Here is an 18,379-nt window from a genome sequence, read left to right as displayed (position 1 = left end):
CTCGTCCCTCCAGGTGGGAGGGCCCCTGAAGTAGCAAACCGACTACACCAGTGCTCCTTACATCCTGAACAGCACCCACTGCTCACACCACAGCCCTGGGAGTCATCCTGCCTCACCCCCACATCTGACCCTTCACCGAGCCCTGTCACTTCCATGTCCCAAAGAGCTCTCGAATGGCTTCTCTCCCCCTCAACTGCCAGCCACTGTTGGAGCCTCCAAACTGGGATGTGTTTAAGAGTGAAAGGTGCTCCAACAGACGGCAAGAGAGGACAACAGGCATAAACTTGGTCAGTTCTAGGCAAACCCGGGTCTGGGGAACAGGATGTAGGGTTGCCCTAGTTTCTAGCCTGGTTTGGGTCTCCAGCTCTCTTGCCTGGTCTCGTTGTTTCCAGGCTTGCCGCCTCCATTCCTTTCTCCACACAACAGCCCGAGTGGTCTTATGTGTGTGTTTTTTTTTAAATACATAAAGCTAGTCATGGCATTCCCTGCTTCAAATCATTGAGTGCCCCTTAGTCGTCTTAAACTCTCAATGATGTTATTGTCATCACATCCTAAATGGTTGATTGGTTTTGACATTTTAGTTTCAATGATGTGACATTCTTGCCTTAACAATAACTCTGGTGCTGTTCATTCCCGACCTTTTTGTGATTACTTTATATTTTAGAGTTTTCATTGGCAATTTAGCTGTAGATTTAGTTAATTAATAAAGCAGGGAACTTAAAAAAATAGATGATGGAAATAGGTCATCTTCCAATGGCTCCCCTGTGCCTTCAGGACAAAATGCAAATCAATTAATGCAGTGTTGTAGGTTCTCTGTAGCTGGCTCCTGCCTACCTCTTTAGCTATACCTTGTCTCTCTAGCCAGGCCCCCAGATATTCCATCTTCTGGCCCTGAGCCTTTGTACTATGTTTATTCTGCCTGAAGACTATCCCCATGTACCTGTGCCGAGCAGATTTCTATTCCCCCTTCAAGTCTCAGCGTAGACATCATTTACTGTAGGAAGCTAGATATGCCAATATGTTACATCATATTCCCATGTAATAATTGTCCAACTGTTTGGTGTCATCCGGGGTAGTCTGCAGGTTCTGTGAAGGGAAGGCCTGCATCAGTTTTGTTCACTGCTCTATTCCTAGCCCTTAGCCGGATGGCCCTGGTCCCTCGCGGGCTTTGGTCAAGTGTCTGTGTTTTCTGAGTCCTCCTTGTCCCTTCTCTCAGCCACCCCCACATCCCTTTCATGCTGTGCTGGGAAGGACTGCTTGATGCTGTCCTTAGGCCATCTGCTCAGGAACCTCACCCAGCCAGGCCACTGTACAACTCTGGTGCCTTGAGGGGCCTGGGACTCCTCAGAGGGCCTTACGGCCTCCCCGAGATGTGAGATCCCCTCGGTCCCTTCCAAGGCTGCCGTCAGCTTTCATCCAGGCTGAGCCAGACTGCTTTTTGGAGACACCATCAAAGGGTGACTCCATGGCTCTTGTCTTCATCTCGGAAGATCATCCTCTCCCTGGTGACCTTTAATCTCCTCTTAGGTAGAACTTGCTCTTACATCATCACAAAATTTTCCTGAATCAGTTGTTTATGGCATAAACTTGGCGAGTTTGGCCTTCAAACTGGCTTTTGGTAACTCAAAAAATATGCTCTCTCAAAGCTTCTGTCTCTGTCATGAGCGTCAAAAGTCTATTTTGATGACACATTACTTTGAGTTGTGGCCCTCTCAATGGCAGTAAACATGTCTCATGATCCGGATGTAAAGATGGAAGGGAATGTGGGATAAAAAGGAACTAACGAGAATGAGTTTATATGTTAAAATACCACCTGGGTGGCTCAGTCAGTTCAGCATCCGACTTGGGCTCAGGTCATAATCTCACGGTTCATGGGTTTGAGCCCCACGTCAGGCTCTGTGCTGACAGTTCAGAGCTGGGAGTCTGGCTCAGATTCTGTGTCTCCCCCTCTCTCTGCCTCTCCCCCCTCAAAAATAAATAAATATTTTAAAAATTTAATGAAAAAATATTGCCTGTATACAGACACAACAAACACAGACACTTTTAACAATAACATGGGGTTGTATGCACAGGAATTCCCATTTCCAGGAATTTGTCCTGCAGAAAATGCTTACAAAATAAGGTAAAAATAAATGGATAAGGATGTTTTACAGCATTTTTAAAGTAATAGTGAAAATCATAAACAGACTAAATGTCCATCAATAGGGACTGGTTAAAAAAATGTACCCTCGTGGGAACATAAAATGGAATTTTGTACAGTTGTTTGAAGAAATGAGATAACTTTAACTGACGGAAAAGCGTCCATGATATGTTAAGTCAAAAGAGAAACTTGCAAGGGTGCCTGGGTGGCTCAGTCAGTTAAACATCGGACTTTGGTTCAGGTCATAATCTCGCAGTTTGTGAGTCCGAGCCCCGCATCGGGCTCTGTGCTGACAGCTCAGAGCCCGGAGCCTGCCTCAGATTGTGTGCCTCCCTCTTCCTCCTCCTCCCCTGCTAGTGTTCTGTCTCTCTCTCTCTCTCAAAAATAAATAAATGTTTAAAAGTTTAAAAAAAAGAGAAACTTGCAAGCAGTAATGTCTAAACATTTGTATGTGACCAGAAGATGCCTATTAAGAGAATATACAAGGTATTATGTTAAGCAAAATAAATCAGAGAAAGGCAAATACCATTTGATTTTACTCATATGCGGAATTTAAGAAACAAAACAAGGAAAAAAAAGAGATAAACCAAAAACCAGACTCCTAAATATGGAGAACAAACTGGTGGTTGCCAGAGGGGGACGAGTGGGGCTGAATGAAACAGCACACCCATGTTGATGAGCACTGAGTAATGTATAGAATTGTGGAATCAATATGTTGTATTGCACCTAATCTAATACTGTATGTTAACCATACTTCAGTAAAAACACAAATAAATAAATAAATAAATACAAATGGGTTTAACTTTCACTCTACACGCAGAAGTTCGGAATATTCTAAGTATTTCAGGAATTAGTAGGGAACCTAAATTTCTCTTGATCATTTCTGTATCCAAATCCCTATATAGCTGCATGCAAGTTACCTGCATTTTGCTACCTGTACATGTGGACACAATTTGACAGCTACTTGGAGGTGTTCTTGATCCCTGTTCTTTTACTGAACGGAGTACAAGGTGATGTGTTTCGACTTTTGTAAAAAGTCGGTAGCCGTGCTGGTGGTGGTAGGAGGGGGTAGAGTGGTTTCACATTGCAGCAGAGCAAATTAAATATACTCTTAGACTCAGCCATTAGAAACACCCAGGAAGCATCACACAATCCTATGTTTGGGGCCTTCAAGCAGTGAAATCAGAAGTTCCGGCGGTGGAGCTCAGGCATCAGGTTTCGTTTTTTTTCATTGACCTAGGTTATCCTAATATGCAACCAGGTTTGAGAACCACTGAATAAGTCCATTAGAGCACTCTAAGCGTGTGGTTTTTCATACGAAGAAAGTTCATCAAGAGGTTTTTGGGGCCCCTGGGTGGGTCAGTCGGTTGAGCTGCCAACTCTTCATTTCGCCTCAAGTCATGATCTCACGGTTCCTGGGACTGAGCCTCATATCCGACTCAGTGCTGACAGTACAGAGCCTGCCTAGGATTCTCTCTCTCTCTCTCTCTCTCTCTCTCTGTCCATCCCTCGCTTGCTCACTCTCTTTTAAAATAAATTAAAAAATAAACATTTTTTAAAAAGATATTTTTGTAAATAAACATAGTTTCTCCCAGAGAAACACCCCCTTGCCTGCTTTCCTGGCTTTAATAAAAAGCTTTCTTTCTACCATATTAGATTGACTTATTGTTTCATATGTATTTCCTTTGCCAGTTTCTCAGCTTTGTGGACAAGATTAAGATATTTGTCTTACTCGTTATGGCTTCTCTCTCTCTCTCTCTCTCTCTCTCTCTCTCTCTCTCACACACACACACACACACACACACACACACACACACACACCACAGTTTCTGAGACATGTAGGTCACCCAATAAACATTTATTGAATCAATAAATTTAGAGTTTCAGAAAATTTGTAACAAAAAAGAATGGTTTCTCCATGTAAAATTGATGTAGAAAGAGTAAAAAAAATAACTACTAATTTATACTAGTAGTTAATATTTTTATTAAGTAAAAGGCTTCCATCAGAGTTTAGAAATATACATTTACATTATGAGTAACTTTGAAAAAATCTATATGAGAAAGAGGAATTGAGTGCTATTAGTGGAGATGGAGGCGATGGGAACTTTACTCCCATTGGATTATCTGAGTTTCTTTTTACAATGAGCATGCAATATCTTTACAATATCTTAATTAAGTTAAAAACTACCTTTACACTGATAAATAACCTCAGGAAAGTCATAGGATACAAATCAATGTACAGAAATCTGTTGCATGCCTGTACACCAATAATGAAGCAGCAGAAAGAGAAATTAAGAAAACAATCCCATTTACCATTGCACTGAAACCAACAAAATATCTAGGACTAAACTTAACCAAGGAGGTGAAAGACCTGTACTCTGAAAATTAGAAAACACTGATGAAAGGCATTGAAGACGACACAAAGAAATGGAGATATTCCACGCTGATGGGTTGGAAGAACAAATATTGTTAAAATGTCTATACTCTTCAAAGCCATCTACACATTTAATGGAATCCCTATCAAAATGCCAACAGCATTTTTTTTTTCACAGAACTGGGACAAACAATCCTAAAATTTGTATGGAACCACAAACACACAGACCCCGAGTAGCCAAAGCAATCTTGAGAAAGAAAAATGAAACTGGAGGCATCACAATTCCAAATTTCAAGTTACATTATGAAGTGATAGTAAGTAAAACAATATGGTACTGGCAAAAGAGATACATAGATCAGGGAATAGAACAGAAAGCCCAGAAATAAATTCACAATTATATTGTCAATTCATCTTCAACAAAGGAGAAATAAATATAAGATGGGAACAAGACCGTCTCTTCAACAAATGGCATTGGGAAAAGTGGACAGAAACATGCAAAAGAATGATGCTGGAACACTGTCTTACACTGTACACAAAAATAAACTCAAAATGGATTAAAGACTAAGTGTAAGACCTGAAACCATAAAAATCCTAGAAGAGAGCACAGGAAATCATCTCTGACATCGGCTGTAGCAACATTTTTCTAGATGTGTCTCCTGAACAAGGAAGAAAAAGCAAAAATAAACTCTTGGGACTACATCAAAATAAAAAGTTTCTGCACAGCAAAAGAAACAACCAATAAAACTAAAAAGTAATCTATGGAATGGGAGACGATATTTGCAAGTGACATATCTAATAAGGGTGAATATCCCAAATACAAAAAGACCTGATACAACTCAACATCCAACAAAACAAATAATCCAATTAAAAAATGGGCAGAAGACAAGAACAGACACTTCTTCAGAGAAGACATCCAGATGGCCAACAGACACGTGAAAACATTCTCAACATCATTCATCGTCAGGGAAATATAAATTAAAACCACAACGAGATGTCATCTCACACCTATAACAATGGCCAAAATCCGAAACACAAGACACAACGATTGTTGGTGAGGATGCGGAGAAAAAGGAACCCTCATGCATGCACTATTGGTGGGAATGCAGACTGTTGCAGCCACCATGGGAAACAGTATGGGCCTTCCTCAAAAAATTAAAAATAGAACAACCCTACGATCCAGGAATTGCACTACTGGGGATTTACTCAGAAAATACAAAAACACTAATTCAAAGGGATACATGCACCCCGATGTTTATAGCAGCATTATCTACAGTAGCCAGATTATGAAGCAGCTCAAGTGTCCATCGATAGATGAATGGATAAAGAAGATGTAGTATGTATACAATGGAATACTACTCAGCCATAAAAAAGAATGAAATCTTGCCATTTGCAATGACATAGATGGAGCTAAAGAGTATAATGCTAAGCAAACTAAGTCAAAGAAAGACAAATACCATATGATTTTACTCACATGTGGAGCTTAAGGAAAAAAACAAATGAGCAAAGGGAAAAAGAGAGACAGAAACCAAGAGACTCTTAACTATAGAGAACAGACTGATTTGGGGCAGGAAGGAGCTAGGTGGGGGAATGGGTGAAATAGGTGCTGGGGATTAAAAGGTACACTGATCACGATGGAAAAAATAAAACAAAATAATTTAAAATTTTTTCATAATAAAAATTACCTTTATAAGCTGCTTTTATCATATACAACATATTGGGAACATCTTCATTCGTAACGGAAGTATAGTATCCCATCCCAGGGTTGCACCAAAAATACCAACTTTCCTGCGTTTAGGTTTTCTCTAATATTTTAAAACATTAACACATTTTTTTAAATATTTATTTATTTTTGAGAAAGAAGGGGTGGTCAGGGGCAGAGAGAGAGGGAGACACAGAATCCAAAGCAGGCTCCAGGCTCCGAGCTGTCAGCACAGAGCCCGACGCGGGACTGGAACTCACAAACCGCGAGATCGCGACCTGAGCTGAAGTCGGACGCTTAACTGACCGAGCCACCCAGGCGCCCCTCTTTGCAAATTTTTGATGAAGAAAGCGGGTAACGTTTCTCACTGTAGCCCAATGTCATGTCACTTAGCAAGTTTCCCTGTCCCCTCTATTTCCCAGAAATCGGTAGTTAGATTGAGATGTGGGATCAGGTTTAAGTTTTAAATTCTTGGCAAGAATACTTCACAGGTGGTAGTGTGTCCTTTCACACAAAGGGTCTGCTGGTCTGTCTTTTTTTGTGTGTTTATCAGCCATTGATGCTTCTTGCCTCGAGCCCATGCAAAGGTCACAGAGTGGTGACACTCGGCCTTGTCTTCTCCATTTATTAGCTGGAATACTTTGTCAATAGAAGCCTCCGCTTGTCCCTCTCTGATTACTCAGTACTACAGTTCATACTGGAATGGCAGAAATAAATACCTAATTCTTGCCTTTTATTTACGAGTCTTGAAAATAAGCGTGTCCCTAGCATTCTCTGAAGGTGACCAATGAAGGTGTTACCATTGCTGTTTTTAGTATTCTTTTGAATTCATAGATGTAGACATTTGTAAAGTGTTTCCATCCAATGCAGTAAAAGTCCTCACAGTTGCTCAAACTGTCTTTTTTTTTTCTTTCTTTTTTTTTTTTTTTGGTCTATGGGAGCTTTCAATGCTATCCTGGGTTTTCTGGACTGAACCCTTGAAGTCGAGTCAATTCTTCCTGCTTGGCACAGGAAGATATTCCACTCACCCTAAATCCGATTGTGTCACAGACCGAGGAGGGTGGGAGGAAACGAATAAATAAAAAATGAACAAAAGCCCTCAGCTTGACTGGAAGAAGTCCTGGGGTGGGGGGCAGGGGGGAGAGCCAGAATATCTAGGTTTCAGTCCCGGCTCTGTAACCAGCTGGGTATTTCATTTCAGACAATCGGTGAACTCTGATTCTCTGATTCTCTTTTTAATTTCTTCTCATTTTTCCTAGGAGGATAATAATAGCAGGAACCACAGTAGTACTGAGAAGGATAACGGTGGCGGCTTCAGCGAGTTTCTGAGACGATAGAGCATCTGTGTGAGGCCGCCTTGTAAACCGCACGCAAGCAATATGCTGTCCCCGTCGCTCCTTCGGCCTCTTGCCTCCGAAAATGCGCTGCACCAGTGCGGGTGTTCACTGTCTCCCTGAATTGTGTAGCAGTCTCTCGGAGATGCTCTCTCGAGAGGGGTCTCAAGCCGCCTTTCTAAGGTACCGGTGAAACAAGACTGGCGAGGATGGGGCTCTGGGCCTCGGTGCCCGGAAGGGCGTGGGGAAGCGGGCACGGGCATGTGATGCTGCTGAGAGGCTCCAGCAGTAGGACTTCTCTGAAAGGTCATTAGCCAGTATGCAGCACACTTTTTTTTTTTTTTAATTTTTTTTAACGTTTATTCATTTTTGAGACAGAGAGAGACAGAGCATGAACGGGGGAGGGTCAGAGAGAGGGAGACACAGAATCTGAAACAGGCTTCAGGCTCTGAGCTGTCAGCACAGAGCCCGACGCGGGGCTCGAACTCACGGACTGCGAGATCATGACCTGAGCCGAAGTCGGCCGCTTAACCGACTGAGCCACCCAGGCGCCCCTTGCAGCACACCTAAAAAAGTGAGCATTCCTTCGATTCAGCAACCCTACCTCCTAGAGGGAATAATTACACCAAGGAGGTAGGATGTGTTTGTGAGAATGCCTGTCAGGGCGATTTATAAAGTCTTAAAAATTGGGAAGACTCTAAATATACCAGTAGTTAAGTAAATTATGACACACCCATTAAATAAAATGGAATACTGTACCAAAACTGAAAATAATTTTGTAGGTCTGTATTGACCGACATGAGACGTATTTGTGATCTATTCCTAAATTTAAACAAATGAAGCCTGAGGAGGGGCTCAGGGGAAACTGCTAGAGTGCCAGCAGCGTTCGATGTCTTGGCCTGGGCGGTGACGACACAGGTAGACCCGTATGTAAAACTTCATTGAGCTGTGAATCCAAGATTCGGGATGTGTACATTTTACTCTAATAAGCAAGAAAAAGTAAAAGGAGGAGGAGGAGGAGGAGGAGGAGGAGGAGGAAAGGAAGGAAGGAAAGGAGGGAGGAAGGAAAGAAGGAAGGAAGGAAGGAAGGAAGGAAGGAAGGAAGGAAGGAAGAAGGGAGGAAGGAAGGAAAAAGGAAGGAAGGAAGGAAGGAGGGAGGAAGAAGGAAGGAAGAAAGGAAGGAAGGAAGGAAAGGAGGGAGGAAGGAAAGAAGGAAGGAAGGAAGGAAGAAGGAAGGAAGGAAGGAAGGAAGAAGGAAGGGAGGAAGAAAGAAGGAAGGAAGGAAGGAAAGGAGGGAGGAAGGAAGGAAGGGAAGGAGGAAGGAAGGAAAGAAGGAAGGAAGGAAAGAAGGAAGGAGGAAGGAAGGAAGGAAAGAAGGAAGGAAGGAAAGAAAGGAGGGAGGAAGGAAGGTGCACCTCCCCTTTTTGTGGGAACAGCGGCCATATGGGACGAGCCCCTCCCCAGTGACCTCGGTGCAACCCTGGTTCCAGATAAGGTCACATTCTGAGGTGCTGGGGGTTAGCGTTTCATCATATCTTTTGGGGCTGGGGGGGTGGGGACGCACAGCAGAAGTGTTTCCTTAAAACAAGGAAAAACAAGTTCCTGAAATTTAAAGGTCAGAAATGTGTGGAAACCTGTGCGCGAGGGGAGGATACTTCCCTGGAAACACGACCTCTTGGATACGTTTTCTTTCGGGTTAATGATTTTAGACATTAGTGTGTCTAAAGCTGCCTAAGAATATTCCAGTCGCAGTATTCTGGATCATGTCAATAGAGCACGTCCTTCTAGAAGATGCTGTTTCATTTGCTTTCATCCTCCACCACTGAAACGTTTCCGCATTAAGGGGCTGGCCCCCTGCCTTCTTGCGGCAAAGGCCTCCGACTCAGCCAAGAGGAGCCAGTCACCTCCCAGAGGGACCCTCCTCTCCCACGGTGGGGTCTGGATGTCCCCCAGGCTGGGAACCCATCTTGGCCGCCACCGCCTCCCCGCACTGCCCTGAGGAGGCGCTTCCTTCGGAGGTGGGCCTTGACCTCATTCATGCTTTTGGAGGGTCTTTTTTTCCTTCCTGAAAGTTCATTTTTGTAACCTGTTGGTAAGTGAAATGCAGCCTCCCTCCGTGCAGAATGCGAGGAAAGGTTACTTTTTTTTTTCTTCTAATCAGAAACCCTAGAATTTTTCTGGCCATCACGCAGTGACTCACACAGCTTAGCCACTTTCACACAATTCTCTCCTGTTCTCTTCGTGCTTGTTTTGTCCTGAAGTAACTCCCGTACTCGGCTTTCTGGGGCCCTGCGAGGCTCACAGGGGCCTTGCCCGCTCCCCTCGCTCCCCTCGCTCCCCTCGCAGTGGGAGAAGAGTGGGGGTGCCTTCTCCCCTTCTCCCCAGCCGAGCTTGCCATCCACAGGCCACCCACTCTCCCACACGGCCTCTGAACATCAAAGCCCCTCGCCCACCGCCTTGGATCCTGGCCCACAGGCAAGCCCCGCCCGGGGGGTGGGGGGCAGGGGGTGACCCAAAATAGACAGAAAGAGGAGAAAAGCGAAAATGGGAGTCTGGCAGGCTTTCCAGAATCGGCCCACCGGGTTTGCGGGGAGCCCGCGGGCAGGAGACGTGGGCCCGAGACCAGAAGCTGTGGGCTCCCGCTGCCCGCAGGCTGTCCCCTCCCGACTCTCCCGGTAGCTAGTGGTGAGGTAACCACGGGGAATCTTCTGGCAAAGGCCTTTGTGCAGACGTTCCCCCCGTTTTATTCATTTATTCACTGATGTTTCTGGCGGTGGCGGCAGCATGAGCCACGTTAGGTGGTGCAGCCGTTCACGTGAATTAACTCGTGTCAGGCTTACAAAAACCTTGTGAGATGAATATCACCGTTCTTCCCACTTTTCTTCTTTTTTTTTTTTTCAGATGGGGAGACTCGGGGGTGCGTCAGGGATGCAGACAGAGGTCAGGGTCCTGGCAGCATCGCCCTGCAGCTTGACTAGCGAGCGCTTCACCGAGGGTCTCAAGAGGGCACAAAGTGGCCCGAGACCACACAAGCCAGGTTCAAATCCAGCCCTCACGCGGTGTTCCCAGGGTACCAGGAACTTACCCAGTGAGGCAGCCGGAGGGGACCCTCACCACCTGAAGGCTGTATTAGCCTGAAGGCCGGCCAGAAGCCAGACATGCTGCCCTAAAACAGTTTTCTGGGGGGTCTTTAAGAGATGCTTTCACTTTCTAGAAAATATACTTACATATTTTAAATATAAAAGTAGAAATGTATAACACACACACATACTCAGTACGTGCACGTTAATGTTATCCTGAACCAACAACCGTTGTTTTTTTAAATTTTTTTTTAATATTTATTTATTTTTGAGAGACAGAGAGAGACAGAGAATGAGCAGGGCACGGGGAGAGAGAGAGGGAGACACAGAATCTGAAGTAGACTCCAGGCTCTGAGCTGTCAGCACAGAGCCCGTCGCAGGGCTCAAACTCACGAACCGCAAGATCATGACCTGAGCTGAAGTCGGATGCTCAACCGACTGAGCCACCCAGATGCCCCAACCGTTGTTTTATACCACCTCTTTATGCCAGATCTGCCTGGAGCCCTGTGGTGCACCCCCGGGCTTTGATGTCGGATAAACCGGAGGGGTTCCCCACCCCTGCTCGGGTCCCTGTGACCCGGTATACACGGCCTTCATCACGGGTAGAGTGGCATCGAGATGCAAAGTGCATCCCGTCCCTGACAATGTTCAGCAACTCCTTTAAGGAGCTCTGAGCCTGGAAAAGGACCTGACAGCTAAGGCTTTCAATTTTAGGGTGATTATGCAAGTCTATGGAGCATGAACGGTATCCATTTATACCCCAAATGAGAAAACATGGAAATGTTTTAAAAGCTACCAAATGTAATCTTTTCCTAAGACCTCATTTATATAATGAAGTAAGTACTGGGGCGCCTGGGTGGCTCAGTCGGTGGAGCGTTCGACTTTGGCTCAGGTCATGATCTCGCGGTTCCTGAGTTTGAGCCCCGCGTCGGGCTCTCTGCTGTCAGTGCGGAGCCCACTTTGGATCTTATGTCGCCCTCTCTCTGCCCCAACCCCACTGGTGCGTGCCTTCTCTCTCTCTCTCTCTCTCTCTCTCTCTCTCTCTCTCTCCCTCCCTCCCTTTCTCTCTCTCTCTCTCTCTCTCTCTCTCAAAAATAAACATTCAGAAGAAAACAATAAAGTGACTACTAACTGGTCTTATCTTTCAAGACCTCTCTTTTATGATTTATTGCCTTAAACATTTCATTATTTTTTTATCAACACAGCACATGTTCATTGCACACAGTTCAGGAAAAAAATCAAGATGAAAGAAGAAAATTTAAGAATTATCCATAAACATGTCAGGCAGTGATAAGTGTTGTGAATATTTTGGTGTTATTCATTCATTTTATGTGGACACACATACAAATGTAAGTATAAATATAAAGAAATAACTATATGCAGATAAGGCATTGACACTGTAACATTTATTTAATAATCTCCTTTTTATAAAACTTTCATCAACGTATAACATCCTACAGAAAAGTGCACAAATCCAGTAACCTTTTTTATGCAATATATAACGAATATCTTAACATGGCGTTAAATCTTGTATAGCATGCTTCACAACCTCAGTATTCCACTTTGTGAACCCTGGTGGTCCCCCCGTCCTGGGACTCTTGAGTTGCCTGAAGTCAAGCAACTTTCTGAAACGAATTTCAATCCTTAAGCAGGACTCTCATTTCAAGGCCCTGCACATTCTTGCAGGCCACGTATGGAAACTCGTGGGCCATGGACCACCTCTATCAGGATCCTGGGGCTATTGGTAAAAATGCAGATTCTTGCCTTACTGAATAAGAATGTCAACGTTTGGGGACCAGGAATCTTCACTTAAAGTAAGCTCATCTATGGGACACCTGGGTGGCTCAGTTGGTTAAGCCTCCGACTTCAGCTCAGGTCATGATCTCGTGGTCTGTGGGTTCGAGCCCTGTGTCGGGCTCTGTGCTGACAGCTCAGAGCCTGGACCCTGCTTTGGATTCTGTGTCTCCCTCTCTCTCTGTCCCTCCCCTGCTCTCTCTCTGTCCCTCTCAAAAATAATTAAACATTAAAAAATAATAACAGTAAAGTAAGCTCATCTAGGAAATTCTTATGAGCGTTGAACTTTGAGAGCTCCTGGCCTTTCCTCATTTTAATGTGAACATCTCTTCTTGGGGAATCATTCCCTAGAATGATTGGGGAAGTAACTTCACTTGCTTTCATGTTCATTAGTGACACCTAGATTGTAGGGTCTGCTTAGGGGAGGTTGTGTGAGGATAGGACGCCTTGGGGAGAGAAGCCAAGCTGTGTCACCTACCCACTGAGCACTGTTGGGCAAGCCGCTTTCGCCTCTCAGAGCCTTAATTTTCTCATTGCAAAATGATGCTGCTGAAAATAATTATCTCACAGGGTTGCTACCAGGACCGTATGAGATAATGTCTGGGAAGCCTCTGCAAACCAAAACCTGCTCTAAAATGTTATTATTGTGATTATTACTATTATTATTATCCACAACTCAACTTTTCCTCTTAGCCACGGGGGTCCTGGCTACTGGTTACTTCTGCACCTATAATGTCTCATATGGTAGCCACTAGCCACATGTGGCTTTTGAACATTTAAAATGTAGCTAGTCAGAATTGTAGTATAGGGGCGTCTGGATGGCTCAGTCGGTTAAGCGTCTGACTTTGGCTCAGGTCATGATCTCACAGCTCATGAGTTCAAGCCCTGCGTCGGGCTCTGTGCTGACAGCTCAGAGGCTGGAGTCCCCTTCAGATACTGTCTCTGTCTCCCTCTGTCCTTCCCCTTCTGGCGCACTATCTCTCTCTCTCTCTCTCTCTCTCTCTCTCTCTCAAATATAAAAAAACATTAAACAAATTTTTTAATTTTATTGTAGAGGTGCTGTAAGTTAAAATACACACCAAATTTTGAAGACTCAGTAAAAAATACAGAAAGTAAATCTCATTAATAAAATTTTAATAGCGATGACATGTTAAAATAATAATTCGGGTTAAATAAAATACTTATGAAAACTAATTTCCTTTTTCTCCTTTTCCTAGTGTGGCTAACTAGAAAATATTTCATTGCATATGTGACTTGCATTACATTTTCATTGGATGGTGCTATTCTAGAAACACTTTCAACAAAATACTTGAATTAAAATTCCCAAGTTAAAAACAAGGATGTCGGCAATAAGAAAACAAATCATGCCACTTAGAAAGGGGCCAGAGACCTTAGCAGACGCTTCAGCAAAGAAGATAGACAGATGGCAAATAGGCGTACAGAGGGATGCTTCACGTCACGTGCCATCAGGGAAACGCAAATTGGCACAACGATGAGATACCTCGCGCCTCCTGGAATGGCCAAAATCCAGAACACTGAGCACACCAGATGCTGGTGAAGGAGCAACAGGCCTTCTCGTCCACCTGCTGGTGGGAATGCCAATGGGACCGTCACTCTGGAAGGTGGCTTGGCAGTTTCTCAAAAATTAAACACACTCCTATCATGAGGTCTAGCAATTGTGCTTCTCGGTGCTTGTCCAAAGGAGTGAAAACCTGTGTCTGCAGAAAAAGCTGCACATAGATACGTCTAGCCCTTTTACTTAGAATTGCCCAAACTGTGAGGCAACCAAGATCTGCCCCAGCAGGTGAATGGATAAGCAAACTGTGATACAGCCAGACTCAGAACATCATTCAGCAGAAAAAACAAACGAGCTATCAGACCATGAAAACCCATGGAGGAAATGAATATTACTAAATTAAAAAAAAAGCAATCTGAAAAAAAAGAAAAGAGCAATCTGAAAAGGCTACATACTGTTATTCCAGCTATACATCATTCTGGAAAAGGCAAAACCATGGAGACAGTGAAATGATCAGGGATTGGCAGGGGTTGTTGGAAGTGGGAGGGCTGCATAGGGCGAGCCCAGGGGATTGTTAGGGCAGAGAAACTGTTCTGTGCAAGCCCATAGAACGTACGACACCAAGGGTGAACCTCAACGTAAGCTGTGGCTTTGGGTGATTATGATGTGTCAGTGTAGATTTATCCATTGTAGCAAATGTATCCTTCCGGTGGGGGGAGTTGATAGCGGGGAAAGCTGTGCCTATGAAGGGGGAGAGGCTTCATGGGAAATCTCTGCACCTTCCTCCCAATTTTACTGTGAACCGAAAACTGCTTTCAAAAAATAAAGCCTTTGAGGGGCACCTGGGTGGCTCAGTCGGTTAAGAGCCTGACTCTCGGTTTTGGCTCAGGTCACGATTTCACGGTTCGTGGGATCGAGCCTCATGGGATTCTCTTGGGATCTCTCTCTCCCTTTCTCTCTGCCCCTCCCCCCACACGCTCTCTCTAACTAAATGAATAAATAAATAAACTTTAAAAAACAAATAAAGCGTTTAAAGAAAAGAAAAAGAAACCTGTATTGGCCTGAAGGAAAAATTGGCCTAGGGTCATGTTATAATCGCGTGGGGAGTTCATCCAAATTTCACACACCCAGCACGGCTGGCCACTCACGGAATGGCCAGGAGGACCCTTGTCCTAAGAGTTTCTAGAAGGCGAAGCGAGGGAAAGAGCAGCAGTCTTCCTTGAGTCATTTGAAGGAAATCATGGGTCATGGAGTAGAAAACGTTACTAAGGCCCAGGGATGGCAGGTGCAGATCATCACAGAAGCCCGTGTCCGGCACCTGTGTCCTCACAAGGGCAGGTGTGTCCACATCTGTAATTTACTTTAAAATACTTCGGTGCAGGGCGCCTGGGTGGCTCAGTCGGTTAAGCGGCCGACCTCGGCTCAGGTCATGATCTCACGGTCCGTGGGTTCGAGCCCCGAGTCGGCTCTGTGCTGACCACTCAGAGTCTGGAGCCTGTTTCAGATTCTGTGTCTCCCTCTCTCTGACCCTCCCCCGTTCATGCTCTGTCTCTCTCTGTCTCAAAAATAAATAAACGTTAAACAAAAATCTTTTTTTTAATAAAAAAAAAAATACTTCGGTGCAATCACGTGTGCTGATCAGCCTCCAATTGAATTTTAAGACTGTCCGGCCAACAGCTTTACTGTCAGCAGTAAAACGCTGCTCGGCAATAAAAGGAATTACTAATAACGTGGTTGAATCTCCAATGTAGTATGCTAAGTGAAAGCCAGACAGAAAAGGTCTCATGCTTTGTGATTCTGTTGCCATGACATTCCGGAAAAGGCGAAACTATCAGAGTAGAAAACTGATCAGCGCTTGCCAAGGGTTGGAGGTGTTTCCTACAAGGGGCTTGAACGTTTTATACAGGAAAACATTTTGTATAGGAGCTTGAAGAAACATTTTATATCAGAGAAAATGTTCTGTATCTTGATCGTGGTGCCTAACTATAGATATCTGCCAAACTCATAGAACTATATACTATAAAGAGTGAATTTTACCATATGTAAATTATATTTCAATAAACTTGAGGAAGAAGGAGACCACACGGTCCAAATTTCACCATATGTAAATGTTACTTGAAAAAAAAAAATCCATGACGGGGAGCCCGGCTGCCTCACTTGGTGGAGCATACGACTCTTGATCTCAAGGTTGTGAGTTCAAGCCCCACATTGGAGATTCCTTTGACGTTTATTTATTTTTGAGACAGAGAGAGACAGAGCATGAATGGGGGAGGGTCAGAGAGGGAGACACAGAATCTGAAACAGGCTCCGGGCTCTGAGCTGTCAGCACAGAGCCCGACACGGGGCTCGAACTCACAGACCACGAGATCATGACCTGAGCCCAAGTCGGCCGCTTAACCGACTGAGCCACCCAGGCGCCCCTGACGTTTATTTATTTTTGAGACAGAGAGAGACAGAGCATGAACGGGGGAGGGTCAGAGAGAGGGAGACACAGAATCTGAAACAGGCTCCGGGCTCTGAGCTCTCAGCACAGAGCCCGACGCGGGGCTCGAACTCACAGACCGCGAGATCATGACCTGGGCCGAAGTCGGACACTTAACCGACTGAGCCACCCAGGCGCCCCTGGAGATTCCTTTGAAAAAACTCCATGTGCAAGTACTGGAGTCTAGTTGATGTGCATGTTCAAGAATTTAGGGATAATGTACTGATGCCTGCAACTTACTTTGACATGGATCAGAAAATTGGATGGATGGATGGACAGGTAAGTGGATAGACGTGTGGCCACAAATATCTCGGCGTGTTCACGGTAGAACCGGGTCTGTAGTTCTCAAAGTGACGTGCAGGAACTGGCACCATCAGCATCACCTAGAAACTTGTTAGAAGGTGCACGTTTTTAGGCCAGACCCACCGAATCAGAAACCATGGGAGTGAGGCCCAGCCATGTGTGTTTTAACAAGTCTTCGAGGTGATTCTGCTGTATGCTCAGATGTGAGAATTATTGACATAGATAGGGATCACTGTACAATTCCTTCAGTTTTTCTGTAAGTTTAAAATCTTTCGTAATAGAAGGTTGAGACAGAGAGAGGAATGGAAGTCCAGGAGTGGTCAGTAGCGTCACACAGGTGGCTTTCACAGGTGGCTACTGCCAGTCCCCCCGCGCCTATGTCTCCATCAGCAGCCCAGGCCTTTCTGAGAAGCATACCGGCTATCAAAAATGGGTTTTTATCGGTAAGACAGTATCTTGTTTTTTAGAATGATAAATGCCAATAATGGGCTCCCATGGGTGACCTTAAGGCTAATCAAGTAGGCGTTGGTTAAAACAGTTTGGACTTTCTCTACCCTCGTAAGAGCAAGTTATAAGAATTTGGAGGCCTGCAGCCTGCACCCTTAAGGTCGGGCCTGGGGTCTGATGACCTTTTAGTTGGGGGTCCAGCTTTTGCACCTCGGGAACGCTGCGTCTGCCATGTTGAGGGTTTGGGCAGAGCAACTGAAGGACCGAGAGTTGGAACTTCTTGGATCTTCCAGAACCGGTTGTGTGAACTGTCTTGTGCTCGCTTTGCTAATAAATGTCTGTCTAATAAATACCTGTTTGTATCTGATTTTGGTCGGAGATTTGCTTTCATTATAACCCAATGGTGAGATGTGGGAGGGTATCTAACCCTGACCACTTCAAAACTCTCTGTCAGCTATCATCACCCATGAAAATGAACCGAGCAGTTGCGTGGGATCAAATGAACTCCGGTCAGCTATAACACCTAGGGGACAGATTATTTGGTGTCCACGTGGTTCAGGAACATTCACGTAGTCGCCTTACCTGAGGTTTAGCTGTTTACCATCAGTACTTTAAAATTTCCTTTTTAAGTATTCATTGCAGAAAAGTACACCTTCTAGGGTTCCTGGTTAGGTTCATTAACAGGAAATGTGATGTATATTGGCATGTATATTGCGATCACGGCTAACACTGAATGCTGTGTTAAGCCTTTGAAGGCTTCATATGGGGGATGCTTTCTGTAGGCGATACTAATCCAGCGTTCTTCACCTGAGGTACAGAGATCCCAAAAAGTCTGTGGATAGAGCTAAGGGGTTTGTGAACCCAGATAAGGACAAGTTACATCTTTATTTTCTCTTCTAACTGAAATTTAGCATTTCCTTCCTTTATGAATGTAGACAACATTCTCAGTAGTATGAACAGAACCTGTGACTTTGTCTCCAGTAGAAATACTAGAATCTTCCTATCACGTGGCAATTGTAGTTATTCTTGAAATACCACTTATGGTCATTACTACTTTTTAACTTTTTAATGGAAGTTGTTAGATCTGATCTTAACGCATGAGTGAAGAAACACATATATGACTAAGTCATCAGACTTTTAAACTATTTGATACTTGTATTTCAACAAAATTGGTTTCCTTTGTCATTATGTGTATTTTATTTCACACATT

General features: G+C 44.4%; 1 long non-coding RNA gene across 3 annotated transcripts in view; it reads left to right on the top strand.

Moving 5' to 3' along the window:
• Nucleotides 1-14,398, top strand: part of LOC122213686 — a 29,687-nt gene extending 15,289 nt beyond the window's left edge. The window contains exons 3-4 of one of the 3 annotated variants that reach the window (XR_006199618.1): nucleotides 7,473-7,730; nucleotides 13,639-14,398. This is a non-coding gene — a long non-coding RNA (uncharacterized LOC122213686). Of the gene's footprint in view, nucleotides 1-7,472; nucleotides 7,893-12,313; nucleotides 12,468-13,638 lie in introns of those variants that run through there. The other 2 variants (XR_006199626.1, XR_006199617.1) reach the window with 2 other exon arrangements.
• The last annotated feature ends 3,981 nt before the right edge of the window (nucleotides 14,399-18,379 follow it).

The sequence above is a fragment of the Panthera leo genome, chromosome A1, assembly GCF_018350215.1.
Source record: "Panthera leo isolate Ple1 chromosome A1, P.leo_Ple1_pat1.1, whole genome shotgun sequence".
Taxonomy (NCBI): Eukaryota; Metazoa; Chordata; class Mammalia; order Carnivora; family Felidae; genus Panthera; species Panthera leo.
Note: the sequence above shows the minus strand (reverse complement) of the source record. Positions and strands in the feature narration are given on the sequence as shown.